The following is an 18,803-nucleotide window of genomic DNA, read 5'->3' on the forward strand; positions in this document are numbered from 1 at the left end:
AACAGAGCTTCTCTTTTACTAATTAGACGACCGATGAGTACTTGTGGTCGTGGAGCCATCTAAAATCAGCCGCAAACAGAGGTTCACATGCTCTATTCACTCAAATGTGTGGCACCGCGTGCCTGGGTACCTTTCTCAAGACTTTCTTACATATTACCATACGTGGTGGTATCAAAAGGTTTCGACAGCAGCTCTGTTTCTTCCAAAGTTAACTTATTTGTGTGCATTCAAATAATGCCACTTTCGAGATAATCCCAATGCGCAGTTATGCAGCATTGGCAGCGGCAACGGCACAGTGAACACCTATTAAGCGCGTTTTTCTGCTTGTGCAGCTTTCGGTGCTGGCCACCGGACATCGCGACACGTGCAAGAGGAACAAGGTCACCTGAGTCATCAAGTTTTCGATGCTGGCCGCCTGACATCGCGACACGTGCAAGAAAAACGTCACCTGAGTCATCGCGGTACCTGCGACCCTAGCGGCTGAGGCGGACACCAGAGTTCGTCGCTACTTAAGGCGTGGAAGCTTCGACAGGCGGCATCATTGGCAGCGGCGACGGCACAGTGAACACCTATTAAGCGCGTTTTTCTGCTTGTGCAGCTTTCGGTGCTGGCCACCGGACATCGCGACACGTGCAAGAGGAACAAGGTCACCTGAGTCATCAAGTTTTCGATGCTGGCCGCCTGACATCGCGACACGTGCAAGAAAAACGTCACCTGAGTCATCGCGGTACCTGCGACCCTAGCGGCTGAGGCGGACACCAGAGTTCGTCGCTACTTAAGGCGTGGAAGCTTCGACAGGCGGCATCATTGGCAGCGGCGACGGCACAGTGAACACCTATTAAGCGCGTTTTTCTGCTTGTGCAGCTTTCGGTGCTGGCCACCGGACATCGCGACACGTGCAAGAGGAACAAGGTCACCTGAGTCATCAAGTTTTCGATGCTGGCCGCCTGACATCGCGACACGTGCAAGAAAAACGTCACCTGAGTCATCGCGGTACCTGCGACCCTAGCGGCTGAGGCGGACACCAGAGTTCGTCGCTACTTAAGGCGTGGAAGCTTCGACAGGCGGCATCATTGGCAGCGGCGACGGCACAGTGAACACCTATTAAGCGCGTTTTTCTGCTTGTGCAGGTCAGTATTTCTGTGCTTGAGCACTTTATCTTTGGTTTTGTTGCTTTGCTGTCGCTGCTGCCACATATATTCCGTGCCTTGTGTAAGCGTAGCTTTAGGAAGGTTCTGTTTTCTTGCATGCGTGTTTCAAGGCTGTTTTCACTATGCCCACTTGTGCTGAGCTCGCGAAAAGAATCGATGAACTCGAATCAAAATTAGGAAATGGGATCGGTAAACTTGAAGAAGACATAGCAGTCAAGCTAATGGTAAGATTTAAGGCTGCTGGCATAGATTTTGATGAAATGAAAGAACAGATCCGTAACCTGGTCTCGAGCGTTGAATTTCTCAACGACATAGTTGAAAAACTGCGCTCAGAAAACGCCTTGCTCGTTAATGAAAACAAAGAGCTGAAACTGCAAAACACCTCACTCACTACTGAATGCCATGAAATCAAGTTGGAAAACAGTACTCTCTCTCGCAAACTGTCTGATTTAGAGCAGCATTCAAGGATAAACAATGTAGAGATCAAAGGCATTCCGTGCACTCAAGGTGAAGATTGCAACATAATCATTCAGACAATCGGAGATAAAATTGGCTGTCCTGTCTCACCCATCGATCTGGAAGTCGTTCACCGCGTTCCAACCAAAGATGAAAACAAAAAAAACGTGATCACCCGGTTCTACTCTCGAACAAAGAAAGCAGACTTCGTCAGCAAGGCGCGAAAAGCGAAGCTTTGCCTCAGTGACATCGGCTTCTCTGGACTAGTTCAGGACACTAAAGTGTATGTCAACGATCACTTGACATCGCAGAACAAAGCACTATTATCTAAAGCCCTGTCATTAAAGAAGGCTGAGAAATGGAATTTCCTCTGGACAGATAACTGCCAGATTAAAGCCCGCAAGAGCATCGGTAGTAGGGTGTTTCGCATTGCTAACGAATCTGACTTGGCTGTATTTACTTAATACAGCTCTGTACCTTGGGGAAACTTTTCAGAAACCCTCGCTAATAACAAAAACAAACATGTCCGCGTATTTTTCAACTAACCAATTAAATGAACTAAAAACTAATAGTTCATGCTCGGCCGTTCATTTCAACGCACGAAGTTTGCGGAAACACTATGACGACTTTAATTCCCTTCTGTCAACGCTCTCTTTTCGATTTACCATCATTAGCTTTACTGAGACTTGGCTCTGCAATGACGACAAAAACTTATTTTCCTTCCCTTCTTACTCAGCCGAATACTGTCATAGACAAACTAGCAGTCATGGTGGTGTGGCCGTTTACGTATCATCACATCTTAGCTATAAACGTCGTCATGACCTCGACTTAAAGCTAACTAACTGTGAATCTGTTTGGTTAGAATTCAATCATCCTTTTCTTCAGGCTGATAACAGAAACTTTATTTTTGGTTGCATTTACAGATCACCGTCTTCATCTTACATTGACTTTTGTTCTGCCCTCGATCAATCCCTAGAGAAACTATCATTTAATAACAAGAATGTAGTTATTATGGGCGATATCAATATAAACCTTCTGGATGACACTTCCCCTACCTGCTCCCTTTATAGCAACTGTTTTCAGAGTTACGGTTTTGAATGTTTGGTAACGCTACCTACTCGTTGTAATAAGATAAATGAGGGCACACTACTAGATCATGCGCTAAGCAACATGACGTCACCGCCAGAGGCTGGTATCCTTGATGTCGACATAACAGACCATTATCCTATCTTTATTTTCCTCAACTCAGAGCCGCAGTCACCCACTATTTCATACTTCAGCTACGTACTGAACAAAGATGCCTTTTTGGAATCTGTGACTACAACTGACTGGTCTGCTGTCCTTGAAAATAATGATCCGCAAGAAGCCTTTTCTCAGTTCTCCGCAATTTTGTTATCATTAATCGATTCACATACCGTCAAGAAAAAATGCAAGAAAATCCTCTCCCTTCCTCATAACCCTTGGTTAAATGCTAGCATACTAGCCAATATGCGGAAACGTGACAACCTATATAAAAAAACTAAAAGGCAACCTTTTAATGTCGCCCTCTCTGCACGATACAAAAAATTTTGCAACGCACTCAACAGCAAAATAAAGAATGCGAGGAAGACCTACTATGAGCACAAACTTGGTCAGTCTGGCAGCAACTCGAGGCAAAAGTGGCAAGTTTTAAATTCATTTTTGCGCAGAAATGAACAACTCTCATTCATCGATACCATCACAAACGATCACATTACATATGATCAACCATTTCAGATAGCAAGAGCGTTCAGTGATGCCTTTTTTCCGGACAAACCAGTCATCAGTAGCCGTCCTTTGTCACTTAATCGTGTGCCGCATTCATTTTTTCTTTACCCTACAACTCCCCATGAGGTTCTTGATGTCATTCGCAAGCTGAAAGTAACCAGTGCCGGTCTTGATAATATTCATCCTAGTAACATAAAACTAATTGCTCATCTCATATGTGATGTTTTATGTCTTATTATCAATTTAATATTCAGGACCGGCATTTTTCCATCTGGCCTGAAACGAGCAAAGGTAATTCCAGTTTTTAAGAGAGGCGATCGTTCTTTACTAACAAATTACCGCCCAATATGTATACTTCCATTCTTTAGTAAAGTGATTGAAAAGTTGACTGTTACTCGATTAACCAATTACCTGTCTAAATTTAATATTCTTTCCAATTCTCAGTATGGTTTTCGTCCTGGCTATTCAACCGACCTTGCACTTATCTTCCTAACGGATCGCTTAAAAGAAGCTATTGATAAAGGGTTTTTTGCTGGTTCAGTTCTTATTGATTTTACGAAAGCTTTTGACACTATTAACCATCACATTTTGTTTTTAAAGTTGGAAGCTCTAGGCATAACTGGGCCAGCGCTAATGTTACTACGAACCTACCTGCAGGATAGACATAACATAGTTAAAATTTCTAATGTTTTTTCGGAAGCCAAGGTTACTAACCTAGGGGTACCGCAGGGTTCTATTCTGGGACCTTTATTATTTTTAATTTACATTAACGATCTGCCTGACTGTCTAACATCCTCACAATGTGTGTTGTACGCCGACGACACAACAATAATTAACTACGATAAAAATATTTCGTCCTTAGTTACTAAACTAAATAATGACTTGGCTAAGGTTACAAACTGGTGTACAGATAATAATCTTGTTATTAATCCCTCGAAAACCAAGTTTATTGTATTTAATTCCCCCCAGAAACCATTTTGTTCAGTTCCATTGCTGATTCTTGGTTCCCATTTAATCCCTTCTAGCACTCATTGCTCATTCTTAGGGGTAGAACTAGATTCTAACCTCAAGTTTCATCATCATATCTCGAATATCAAAAAGAAAGTTGCTTACGGCATTCGGTTATTAATTAGAGCCTGCCAATTTTTTAACTGTTCTACACTTGTGTCACTATATTACGCCTTTATACACTCACACATTAACTACTCGTTAATATGTTGGGGAAATACATACAATACTCACCTCAGTTCACTTCAAACTTTGCAAAACCAACAATTAGAATAGTCACCTCTAGTCCCTATAATACTAGCGCTCTCCCATTGCTACACCGTAATAACATTCTGTCTGTCAAAAAAACTGTGATGTATAATCTGGGTATATTTATTTTTAAGTTATTGAATAATGAAGTTCCTGCATGTATAATTCCTAAAACCTGCCTGATCAACACTAATGTCACTAGATTTGCTTTGCACAATAATCTAATTTTACCTCAAGTGCGCACCAACTATGGCAAACAATCAGTTCATTTTGCTGCCTTTTCATTTTGGAATTCCATACCACTTTGTGTCAAAACTTCGCGTTCAACATCCGTATTTAAAAAACACCTCAAGAACTTTCTTCTAACAGAAAATATTTAACGTTAACTTCTTTTTTTCTTCTTTTTTTTTCTCTTTTTCTTCACCCTTATTACTTCAAATATTCTGCTATTCTGATACCTTTCTTTTTTATTAATAGTGATGTGTATTTCAAAGTTGTTTTGTTGTTGTTTCTACTGTTGCATTTATGGTCATGTATATTTGAAATTCTTTTCTTTTTCTGTGTGTCTTGAACGTTTGGGTAAAATTACCTTTACTGTTCAATTCGTTTAGTTCATTTGGTTTTACTGCATTTGCTCCTTGCAATTGTATAATTTCCTTCGTTAGATTTCTTGTAACTAACTCGTAATCTTGTTTTGCATTCTCCAGTACTTACTTTCTTCCATGTTTGCTTATATATGATTTTAATGTAGTTCAATTCGTTGCTTTAGAAAGCGCATTTTTATAAATAACAGGAGGTCCCGATACAGTCATTGACTATGGGACCTCCTTCTGTATATTATTTGTTTTTACAACCTGTAATCTATAATGGATAAAATCAATTTCAATTTCAAATTCACAGCGCTCATGCCATTTTGCGAATATGCTCTTGAAGTATTTCTGGAAGCATCTTCTGCTTCCAGAAATACTTCAAATATGGTGAATGACAAATATGGCGAATGACACGTTTTTCACGCGGACGATCATCGCTGGTGATTGAACCTGGGTTCAAACGCCGAGATGAAGCAAGTCTCGGCATTCCTTAGCTACTTTGGCTTTTTCCTTGAAGATCCGACGTCTCCGCGACCCAGAAAGGTTAGACAAGTGCGCAGCTCGACAAAGCGCACGTCATCGTCTTTATCAACATTCGCAGCATTGGTGATAGGGAACTAGTCTGAATGACCAAGCCATCAACAGCAAGTTTTGCAGCCAAGTTCTAGTGCGTCTGAGAGAGGTCGTTTAGGTGAAAACAGCCCGATCTGTGGTTCATGAGAATTTGGATGACGATAATGCACCATGTCGCAGAGCTCTCCTGACAACTCTCCTGACTCCTCATGTAATGTTTCAACAAGAGACCTTTCAGGAAATAAATAAACAAATAAACAAACAAGTAAGTTTTTAGCCGGAAACAACATAGTTTCTCTTCACACGCACCCTACTCGCAATATGGCTTTCGCTGACATAGTTCTATTCCTAAAATGAAACAAACTCAGCTCAAAGGTCGCCGTTTTGACACGAGGGCTTAAGGGAAGCACAAATCGAAGAGGGTGCTTGTCGTGCGGAGAAGAAAACTTCCAGAAGGTATTCAGAAAGTGGCAGGAACACTGGGAGCAATGTATTACAACGCAAGGGAATTATTTTGAAGGTGTCTTTGGTTAAATGTACACAGAAAGTCGGCGCAGACGTCTAAGACGGCTTACATGTGACAATGAGAAACAAATTATAGTTCCTTGGGCGAAATGTCTATTATTCCGCGCATTCCTTGTCTGCACAAGCTCTTGCGTACCTGCGCTCCAACTGTACCTCGGTAAGGCGAAGTCGAAACGCACACTTGCCCGTGAGGAGCTCATAACTCGAAGGAGCGCTATTGGACATGGATGCGACGTTACGTGTGCACTGACGCACGATCTAGGCATGTGTCAGTGCACAATTTACGAATTTTTTTCAAGGGCTATAATTTACTGTGTTTACAGGAACCTGCCTGCGAAATTTGAAGTAAATCCGAGCATTTTCGGACATGTTTTCACTCTTTGCACCGTCGGCCATTTTTGATATTATCTTTCGGTCACGCTGACACCGACAGATTTTCGCGTAATTAATAAATTAATACAAAATAACAACAATAAACTATTTTCCTGTAAACAGAGTGAGACTCGAAGCTTTCTGATGCCACCTCGTATAATGACAGGATTTTTATTATATTATGCAATGGCTTCATAATGAAAGGTTTCTTCCATGATGTAATGGATGCGTGTTTAATAATATTGTAAGACATCAATTTCTGTTTTCCTCATACGAGTGCTGATGCTGGCCTTTTCCCTTTGAAATATATTGTATGTTTGTATCTGATTTCGGGGCTACGAATTTCCTCAAGTCATTTTCTTGCAGCTTCCTATCTTAGGCCCTTTCCATAACATACTGGAAGTATAAAATTATTGATTCATAGAGGTTAAATTGCTGGTACAATCGAAGCCACTTATCATCGATAGAAGGCTTTAACAAATGTCATCCAGTGATGAGGCCTATGTACACACCCCAGCCTACCCGCACATACAGCACAACGAAAGCTCGAATGCCTCATATATGTCTTCAGATGCAGGGTTGCGGCTGTGCTTCATTACGAACCAAGTGCTCCGGCGACTTCCTCCATAATGTTTCATACGGGTGGCTGTAGGCAAGGCAGCAGAGGATGCAGAAATGATATATGTGAAACAGCTGCCCACGTTAACGCGCATTATCAGCGACAGCTTGTTCTATAGTTTTGCGACATTTTCATTGAAAACCGGCATCATCTGTTGTCGGAGACTCCAAAGACTGTGGCCGTAACTGCGATATCTCGGACACAGCTAAGCACCCAATTAGGCTCAGGTTTTCTGGTCAAATAAGCCAATGTCACTTCGCAGAAACTAGTCCTGATGTCGACTAGGAATTGTAATTACGTATCGTCACATGCATTCCAGTTGACTGTCACGGAGGTCCTCGAAAGTGAGTTAACTGAGCTGTTTCTTCGACTGCAGGCATATATATATATATATATATATATATATATATATATATATATATATTGCTGTAGCTGTTTATAATTTGCGCCACTAAGCCCATTTGCCGTTGTGTACAATGAATGTAAAGAAAAAGGAGTATAATAATGCAGCACGCAAGTAACAGGCGATACAAGAAGTTGAAAGAGAGAAAACTGTATTATCGAGTATTAAATGCTTTTAGTGCTCAGTGCAGTTAGCGAAACCTTCTTGGAATCTTAGACCGCAAAATTTACAAATCTGCGTAATACGAGAAGCGTTCACCGTGTACCGTTTGTGGAAGTAATCAAACATGCCCAAGTCAATATTAAGCTAAGCGACACAAAGAGTGGAACATATACAGACTGGACCCACGGCAACTACTTGTTTGGGCAGACTATGAAAGTGGCATCATAGGAAAGTGCACGAAAATCAAGACAGACACAGTGGCAATGGTCTCTGCTCGAATGTTGTGGCGAAGGGTCCGTCGACGAGGTTTAAAACGATTACTGTCTCGATTTAGTCGCTAGACGCTCTATGGCTGCGAAGTTGAATGTCGATGCAGCTGAGACCAGTAAATAATAAGGTAACTGCGGGACCAGATGAACAAGTTGAAAGTATTGATTCCTGCTACACTGGCGAAAATTGCAGGTATATACTTAAAGTGGTGCTTCCAACCATTGGTGGGGAAGATTTGTCACTGGGTTTACTGAAATGGCAAGGGTGATCTGTAAGCGGTAATACTTGCGCATGCGATAGCTGAATCTGAGTCCATCGGTCCGCTCACGATAACCATGCCTAAACGATATGTGGCAAGTGTCTGTAGTACCTCAAAATTTTCCTTTACCGGATCGAATAGTGAAGCAAACAGAACCTTCGTAACATCTGCAGAGGCTACGTTTAGCTGACTCCACGAGAGTATCTTACACTTTGACCCACTGCACTGTGTGTACGCTGCGAGATGGATTCGCTGTCTATACGACCTACGTTGTCATTTCTCACTCACGACAGCACTACGAGAAACGTAACTGTCGCGGACCCTCCAATCAATGACAGCTTGACTCGCTTTCTCCCGTCGTCTTGCCGCAGCGAAAGGTTGCAGCACGCCGAGTCCTTGAAAAGGAAACGGACTGCACCCCGCACACCCGCCGAACGCCGCGAAGCGCGAAAGGGTAAACCTACGGAAGAACGTGGCGGCGGCGCCGGAAAAAAGTTTCCGCAACGCGTTGACTTCGAGAGACCTCCGGAGAAAGGAAACCGCCATAGGAGTGCGAGATCAGACTTGTAAAAGATGAGGAGTGCAGCAGAGAGGGAGGGGGCGCAGAGACGCAAGTAGGAAGCCGGGTGCACAGGCTATTACCGGTTCGAGCGCTCCGACGGGCCGGCCGTCTTCTTCCCTTTCCGGTTGACGTCGACGCCGGCAGCACCAGCAGCTTGCAGCCGCGGGAGACCTGGGGCAGCGCCGGCGTCGGCGCCGTAAGCGATGCCTCTGAGATGCGCCTGCCGCCGCGCAGCACCTTTCCGTCCGAGAAGGCGCTTGAGCGAGAGAGCGAGCTGTGCGCACGCCGGGCTGTAACAGAAAAGAAGCCCGCGGTCCCTGTCTCCGTTGCAGATGTGTGACGCGCGCCGGCACGCGCTCGCGATGGGCCGCGCCGATTGAGCCAAGGTAGTTCGCGAAAGTCGACCCATTTAAGCTCGACCCGCGCAGACGATCCAGCCATGCGATTTTGCCTGTTTGGCTGCCTGTGCGTGCTGGCATCCTCGACACTAGGCTTTCTGCTTTTGTTTGCGTATATTTTTTGAAAAGAGATTGGTGCCCTTAGGTGGCACCGGCAACTCCACGTCTGAATACAGTCTGAAAAGGACTGAATACAGTCAATCAGCGCGAACTTAATGTTCTGCACACAAGCCGAGGAACCCACAGGAGATAAGCATGTACAGTTGCATACGTAAATACGAGCACTTAGCTTTATTCTACAACTACTTTTTTGTTATTCGCCGGTGTTGTTGCTGCTACTGCGAAAACGGCAGGCACTGATTTACGTACCGACCCAAGGCAAACGAAAGCGCGTGAGGATGTCCATCGCAGCAAGAAGACGGACACCCCCCGTCCCACGCGTTCTTTCAAGAGAAAACGACCCCGTAAGACGATGGTATCACGGAGCCTCCGATGGTGTGCGCTAGCTACTAGTTATCCAGTTCTCTTAGCCGTGAACTTTACTGGAAGTTGTGCCAACGTGCAGAAGTTTCTAGAAGCTGGCGCATGCTTTCTTTTTTTTTTTCAGTGAAAGGATGCCCTTGAACTTTCTGACGCAGTATTTCCTCTCTTGGGCGCGTCGCGTTGTCGATTACACGTCGCAAGAAGCACTTAGCACTCTGAATAACCCTGCAGCAGCTGCAACGCAAGTGTCTGTGTGTTTGTAGTTTCTCTAGCGGATGCGAGAAACTTCATAGCTTTGTATCTTGTGATCGTACCTTTGTGACCACTGGCATCTGACTCACTTCACGATAAACAATAACTATACTTAATAATCTTTATAGGCATAATCGTTTGTTCGCATTTATGAGTGATTCTGGAAACTCAGGGACATGGTAACACATTAGAATTCTAAAGGCAGTGCACTCGTTGAGGCACTGGACGAGCACTAAATCAGGTGAGCGCATTTCTAACACATTTAGACATCATAGAACCTTTATTCTTTGTCATTGAAGAACGGCACATATCCATTTGCAAATACGCACTGGGCGAAAGAGACATCGGTGGCACATACCTAGTTTCACATACCCAGTGATCCAAGTCGGGTTGCACGAGGTTCATTGAAGAGCGGCACATAGTGGCACTCTTCAATTGAATAGTGGCACATACCACTATAACGCAAGTTGGCGTGCAACGGGTTAACCGGTGAACAGAACACACGCAAAATTACATGCCCGTGACACAAGTGACACAAGCAGCCCGATACTCTAACCATTAGACTATGGACTAGCGAGTGACCCAATCTCGTGGGAAAATGGTTAGAGACACGCACACAGGCAGACCGTCTGATAGACAGCCTCCTAGAATGTGCATGAGGTACTCCTTGAATGCCAACCGCATTAAAAAAGGGTAGGAATGACCGCAAGTTTTGATGCGATTAGCATTCTTCGGACACTTCACGCACCTTCCGGTGCCTATCTGTCGGTCTATGAACAGTTTTCTATAGGAGAAAAAAAGCGCGCGGTCCGTCAGGGGAAGTGAGGCTATGTTATGGCGACACGTGAAATTATGGATGTGATGGGCTGCATAATGGAGTAATTTGCAATGCAAGAACAAGCGTTGTTCTTTTATTTCAACTTATATCGCATCAACAATTGCCATGCGTATACTTTAATGGGACCTACAACCAATTTTCATGGTACCCACTTTCTATAGTGTAATGACCTTACCGCTTCAAGTGCCTGATCACGAAGTGGTAAAACGAAAAACGTCGCGCAACATTTTTTATCAGCAGAACCAGCGCACAATGCGGAAATCACGAAGAGGAAAAGACAAAGAGAGTGAGCACTGAGTGCACATGGCAGGACGGGATTCGAGAAGAGCTAAAGTTGACACACACACACACGCACACGCACACGCACACACACACACACACGCACACGCACACGCACACGCACACGCACACGCACACGCACGCACACGCACACACGCACACACGCACACACGCACACACGCACACACGCACACACGCACACACGCACACACGCACACACGCACACACGCACACGCACGCACACGCACACACGCACACGCACGCACACGCACACACGCACACGCACACACGCACACGCACACACGCACACGCACGCACGCACACGTACGCACACACGCACGCACGCACGCACACACGCACACGCACACACGCACACGCACGCACGCACACGTACGCACACACGCACGCACACACGCACGCACGCACGCACACGTACGCACACGCACGCACGCACACGTACGCACACACACGTACGCACACACACGTACGCACACACACGCACGCACGAACGCACGCACACGAGCACAAGCATGCACAAAAAAAGGACGAAGACGACACTGGACAAGCGTAACATGGATCGCGCTTGTGGAATGGCAAATCTTGGTTCAAAGACGACGAGAGGGACAACCTAATTCGCAAATGTTTATCTTTTACTGTCATCAACTTCTTTCTACGCTTCCGTAAGACTAATCAAAGCAGAACTTCTCAGTGATTGTCTTGCATTTAAGCCAGGCTCCCAAACGGAGTTCTTGAAGTCTTCAAAAGCAGTGTTACGCGATTAACGCTTGGAATATCAGACGTCCTAAAAGCGTGAGTTATGCCACGTCTCAACCCAAGCGAAAAAAAAAAAAATATGAGAGGACATGAGTGCGTGTGTGCATGTGCGTGTGTGCTTGCGTGTGTTCGAATTACCCAGGTTTTTCCCCATGGACCATAGGTTTGTTTACTTCTTCTAAGAAAAGAAAACCAGAATAAAGAATATAGTTCCAGCAATCCAAATGAACGGTAACGCGTCCATATCTACAGATGATTATCGGATATCAACGCGTTATGGGTTACTGAACATGCTGCAGCATCAGAATGCGGTTACCGCTGGTTCAGTAACAGAAGTTTCGCATAAATTGAGCAAGGTGAAAACGCAAACATGAGTCTCGTGTAGCTCGTTCGGGCTCCCAGCGGATACCGATGGCGCTTAGAACTTGACATCCATGCAGTTAAGCAAGGTGGTGATAAGCACGGTGACACTGATGACCGCTGCTCATGATTTATAGTGTCTTATTGGAAAAAAGTGTCAAAACTTTACAATTTATTATGTATTAATAATGGCTGCGCACATTACGTAGTATTATCACAGCATATGTCATACGCAGGCCCCGTTACTACTCAACAGCCATGGCACAGCAAGATGGGCCGTGTAACTTATACATACGGTGCACATAGATAAGCGTCAGATAGGCTACTGCAACTTGCTGGCTAACATTTTGACTGGCGGGCATGGAGGTCAAATTTTATCTATGAATAGTTAATAAGTCTTTCTCTGTTACTGAGCTCATACAATTTACCGCTAGTCCGGTAGGAAAGGGCGACGCTGACCAGTACGAGCGCTTTAGTTTATTGCAAGTGCGGTTGTCGGTAGTCACCCAGCTTAACTGCTCTTCAAGGAGTACTGACACAAAAAAAAATCCACGTGGTTTTTTCTGCTTTAATAAGTAGTTAATGACCCAGTAATAACGGCATGAAACCTCATTTACTTCAGAGCGCGACAGGTAATTATTTGCAGTCTTTTTTTGTAGCGACCAGTCGAAGTTTCGGTTCCAGAGAGCAACGAGATGGGGCAAACGGGAGTGTAAACAAAGTGGTCACGTGTTCGCAAAAAGCCATGACGTATTGTCGTGCGACTGCCGCATCGGTCGAACGACCGCAGCCAATGACAGCGCCGGTAGCGTGAACGTCATGGTGACGTGGTAGACCCGGCGGGGCGGGGCCGGCGAGCGGGCGCCTCGCCGCTCCGATCATGTCTGTTTTTTTTTTTCTGGTCGAAACGCGGGCCTCTTTCGCCGCTGACGACGGCGCATAAATGGGCTACAATTTGTTTCTGACATGAAATAACTCCTAGAATAAAGTGACCTCGAAAGATTGCGAGTTAAAAAAAACGTTGTGCGAAATAGTAAATCGTTGACGTGATTTCTACTCGGATGCGGTAAGCGCATACGCGCCAGCAATCGTGTGTATACGAAGCGGCTCGCCTGACTGGCCTGTTTACTCATCGCTACTAACGGATCCGGGAAAACTAACCGTATTTTCACTTAAGAGAAACATAAATGTTCAGGCATTGATTGCGCTGACGAATTTAGGCGCTTTATTACGAGCTGTGGACGCATCGCAAGTACCCTCGGCCCCGGATAGACGGCCGGCGAGCTAGGCCTACATCGTCTCCCAGCGATCGCAAGCTCGCTTGGCATGCTCGTTCGCTTCTGTTGGCGCCAAAGAAATCAAATGTGCTGCACTTTAAGCGTGACATAACTGTGTACACGTTGTGCCGACTAACATAGGCGCTTCGTTATACGAGCTGCAAGCGATCATGTCACAAGCGCAACCGGTGTCGGATTCGATGGCCCAGCGAGCTATGCCTGCCGGCTCTTGGCAATCAGCGGCTGTCAACGGATCCGATACTGCTAACGCGGCCTTGCGGAAACACGTCTAGAGTGTTCGCATAGACGTGTTTATATTGTCATCGTTTGTTTCAAACAAGATAGCTGTGCAAATACGGTTGCTTTCACGTTCTGTTCGAAGTTACGCAGGATTCCGAACTTCCACGCAGGGGCGCCGGTTCTGGGCCGCCGCTCGCTCAATTGTACCATGTGTCCCGAATCGCCGCATGCGGCAGGTCGCACACGACGCACCGTACTACAGATCGCACGGAAAATCGCGCTATGTGTCTCGCGCTTTAGACGTGGCCAATCACTTAGCGACTCAGATATTGCGGCCGGCGATGGCGAGGACGAACCTCAACAAAACCCTCGCATCGGCCACGATCGATGGTAAGACACACCAAATCGGCGTTGAACGTTGTGGCAGCGCAGTCAAGCTGATAGTGTGGGAAATATCCCGATGGACACGACAAAAACTGCAGTTGCAGCGACACGGAGCGCGTCCCACTACGAGTACAACAGCTAAAACAAGCAACAACAGAGGAGAAGAGCACATGTAAGCCGCATGGCAGCCAACGAAAATTCGTGACGTAGCCACATGACGTAGCGTTTTCTTGGCTATTTACAATCCCGGTTTATGTCAATGTCGCGAGGTGCTCTGTTTTGCGGTTGGCTGGGCGCACGTATTTTAAAATTGATTTTAAATATGTTCTAAGCGATATTCGCCGCTGATATTTTATAGACGATGTGTGTGTGACCAACTAAATCGATCTCACAAGTTATCTCAACTTCAAATTTTTGTTTCAGTGCTCTTTTTTGATGTACAATTATGTTCAGCGCCCGACGTTTCCGGCCCTCGGCATTGGTGCACTGGCGCTGTAAGAGATGGTGTTTCCTGCACTTCTTTGCGGCGCGTTTCATGCCCTCTGCATTGGAGCATTGGCGCTGCATTGATAAGATTTGATGCTTTCTGCACTTTTGCGCAATGCATTTCAGGGCCGCTGCATTGTCAAGACTTGGTGCTTCCTACAATTACGCACTGTGCGTTTGATGTTCTTGGTATTGTTGCACTGGCGCTATGTTGCTAAGACTTGAGGCTCTGTGCGTTTTTTACGCAGTTCATTTCATGTAAGCCGCATTGGTGAATTGGCGCTACTTCGGCCAAAGTAGAGTAAAGCTTTGCGCTTTCTGCACTTTTCTGCAGCGCATTTCAGGTCTGCTGCATTGGTGCAGCAGCGCTGTATTGGTAAGACTTAAGTGCTTTCTGCACTTTTGTGCAGTGCGTTTCATGTACGCTGTACTAGGGTATTTTGTTAGCAGTTTTGGAGACCAAGCAGCATTGTCTGTCATGAAAGATTTGTTGAGATGCAATGGAAATGTAAAATTTCGTGATTATCGTCTGAAACAAAACAAACACGTTAGAAATAAAATAAGAAAAGCACGTACTTCAACAGGGGATTCCTCCTTTTATTGCTTCCTCTGTTTTTCCCCCTCCTCTATTTCTATCTCATTTCTTGCACTCTGTCCTCTCGGCCACATTGCTGCTCTCTTTCTCTCATCGTCTTTCTCAACGTAAAGTTGTGGATCTCAATTCTACGAACGGTGGATGTCCTTTTCGGAAGATGCTGAGCTGCTAAAGATGCAGTTTTCTCTGAATAATAATAATAATAATAATAATAATAATAATAATAATAATAATAATAATAATAATAATAATAATAATAATAATAATAATAATTCCTGATTACTTGTACATGATGACGGAAGCAGGTAGTAAAAGTCACGGAAAAATTCAGCTACTTGACTTAACCGTGAGCTCCCGCTTTGGCGATGAACAGCGGGTCCCGCGTACACGTTTTGAATAAATCAAGAAGTACAAAACAGTAAAACAAATGAAAATAGCAAGACTGCGAAATAGGTAGGCATATTCAAAACAATACACTGACGGGACCATGCGTTCTACGTAGGAAAAAAAAAACGTGGCAGATGCAAAAAACATAATTAACATAAATGTAATTTCACACAAGCATATCAACTTATAGCCAGTCATAAAATTAAAAAAAATATACATATATAGGCTCTTTGTAGGCACGTTGCTCATGATGTTCCTTTGTACCTCATGACCACCAGCTGCCTTATTGTCAGGGGCAAGTTTCAACCGCCAGGACCTGCCACGTGCTCCGTGAAGAGTATGTGATTTTACGGCCCCATGCTGAGGCCGCTGAGTGCTGTCCAACCTTTCGTCCAAGTGCGACTAAACGAGGCTCCAGAATCAAAAGGTTCCTGGTTTGATTCGCACCTTGACTGAGGCCCTGCAGAAACTTTTCTTACCATTGGCTGAGCTGTGGCGGGTTAATGACTCACCAGAAAGCGATGCCGGCCAGACTCTAGCACAGCTAACCTTGACGGCTTGGCGACAAGAAAGAAGGGTAGGGATTACGTATTCTGTAAGCGCGGTCGTCGCGAGTTTTTTCAATGGGTCGCTTCATAAATATGCGAGAAGGCAGGACAAAGATAGCAGTCGGACTGCCGCCTTCCCACTGCAGTGTCAGCGCTCGGAGCAAATGTCCTTTGCACGGTTTTCTCAGCACCCGTTGCCAGCTTCTCTCTTACGTTTTTGTTTCGTCTTGTATAATGGCCATGCCTTCGCCTGAAAAAGGACACCGAACAATTTTCATCGAAGCTGGCGTTTGCTCCTGAGCGGAATTAAACTGGGTTATATTAGGAAGAGAACTTATTTTAATGGGGGCGTACGGAATTTAACATAATGTGACACTGCACACCAGTATCTTGAAGGAAGCTTTCAGAAGTATTGCATTTTTTAAGCATGAACCCATTATGTTGGAGGCAGCTGTCCTCTACCACTGAAAACGTAATTTATCCTCACGGTCGTGACCAGGTGATCTACATGCCATGCCGTTAACGCAGAGTCAAATCTGCTTCGCTATCTTATGCCATCTCCATAACTTCATTTCACGGTTACACTTTGAACTTGCCTTGTTATCTCTACCAAGGGAACCTTTCTTTAGGTTACCCTTACGATGACATATTTTTATGTCGTGTTTTTATTCTTTCTGTTCTGGGGGCTTTCTTTTTGTTAGCCTTATTTTATGCGTGTTGAGGAGGCGTTACTAATTGTTATGTAGTTTCTGCTGCCTCTTATGATGGAAGATTTTGCATAGGTAAATACCAATTGAGAGGCTTCCAGACGTTCTCTCGCTTTGAGGCACACTTCTCTGCGTGCATGCGAATATAAATAAATAAATAAATAAATAAATAAATAAATAAATAAATAAATAAATAAAACATCCGTACAACGAAAGGGACTACAACACATAGTATAAACAAATACCCCCCCCCCCCCCCCCCCCCAAAAGAAAGAGGAAACAAGGATGCAAAGCCTGTTGCATGAGCTAAAAGAGAATGGTTCGCTCGCACACCGCTATCTAACAAATCTAACGAGCAGGAGGAGGGATCACGGCAATATTTTGCGCACAGCCTTCGAAAGAAAAAAAAAAAAGCTACCAGTAGCAAGTCGCAAGAAAAAGACTTATCAACCGATACGCTGTGTATTCAATTATGAAATTTTAAAGATGCCACGCAACCACCCTCCAGTCTCTATCACATATATATAGATTGTGCCTTTTCAATCATGTGAAGCCTGTGATGAGCCACAGCGAACAACTTATACATTGGTAGTTAAATTCAGTTCCGTTTAGTCACTTCAATATCCATATCCAACTTTCGTGCTTCGCATCGAACGGTGTGCGCTTAGCGGCATAAGCACTGCAAACGCCAACGCCCACTTAAGGAGAGCCGACAACGGCAAGGACGCCCCTCGAAAGAGGGCGCGGAGGCACTTAGAGCCATCACTCATGCGTTGCGACTGAGCTTTGTGCGCGGATACGGAAACTTTTGCTTCTACGCATAAAAAAAAATGCAGAACCGGTGCGGCCTTGCCCGAAACAACGCTTTTCCGAACGCATTTAACTGTTTGGGAACTCTGTGCTTGTGGTGCCCCGCGTAGACTGTTCATACGGAGTAATAATGCTCAGCATCTGTAGTCGTAAAACGAATTGTTTTCAGCAAGCACAGCTTACCGAACAGCGAGGCAAAACCCACTTTGAGAGATTGAAGGGAATCCGGCTCCTGAGGAAACCACAGCGTATTAAGTTTGTCTCGTGCCAGCGTACGGCACGGGCGTGAACTAGTGAGATCCCACGCGTAGAAATTTCGGCACATACTTTTGCATGTTGTGAAAGGTGTGTAGTCCACTTTTGTAATAGCAATATACCAGAGTCCCATTTCGGTACTAGTCAGTGTTGCTGTATGCTAAGGGACTGCAGCATTGTTGCCAGTCTGAATTATCGGCTCACTCTCTACATGTGTAATTGAAGTGTAAAATACTCTCCATCATGCAATGGATGTGCCATAAGTCGCTCTAGTTCCTACTCTGCCCGGAAAAAAAGAAAACCCTCAGGTATCAAGAATGCTTATGTATGTGCTTGTCGTACTTTAGTAATCGATTTTTTTTTTGCGTGTGATCACTTCTCCGTATAGGGTGCTATATTCTGGCGATTTTATCGTTCTGATTTCAGTGCTGAAGCGCGAACAGACGGATGGCGCGTTGGCAATGAACACGTGATTCGGCTTTTTATGAAGTACCCCACAGGTTACATGCGTTGAACGTGGCACATTATCCCACGCGGACGACCCTGCCCTGAATTCAAACACTACATTTCATAGGACAGAAGGAAAATTAACCATGTGGATGACCTTCACAGTAAAGCCGTTGATAAAGCTAAACGGCGCTGCACGAGCAGCCAGATGCGGTAAGTCGTTCGTCCTGCAAGCAGGTGCAAATGCGCTAGCAAGTGCGCAAGCGCATTTGAAGTGCCGTTGCCCTGTTGCTTCCGCTTCCCGCTCCATTGCAACGTTGTTATGCCCGGCTCAGGAT

At 45.0% G+C, this 18,803-nt stretch overlaps 1 protein-coding gene across 1 annotated transcript in view; it reads right to left on the reverse strand.

The window, feature by feature from the left end:
- Positions 1 to 18,803, reverse strand: part of LOC142572090 (arylsulfatase B-like) — a 41,457-nt gene that overhangs the window by 21,014 nt on the left and 1,640 nt on the right. The window contains exon 2 of the mRNA XM_075680938.1: positions 9,026 to 9,235. The gene's annotated coding sequence lies outside the window, so the exon portion shown is untranslated. The remainder of the gene's footprint in view (positions 1 to 9,025; positions 9,236 to 18,803) is intronic.

This window comes from Dermacentor variabilis, chromosome 2 (assembly GCF_050947875.1).
Source record: "Dermacentor variabilis isolate Ectoservices chromosome 2, ASM5094787v1, whole genome shotgun sequence".
NCBI classification, from domain to species: Eukaryota; Metazoa; Arthropoda; class Arachnida; order Ixodida; family Ixodidae; genus Dermacentor; species Dermacentor variabilis.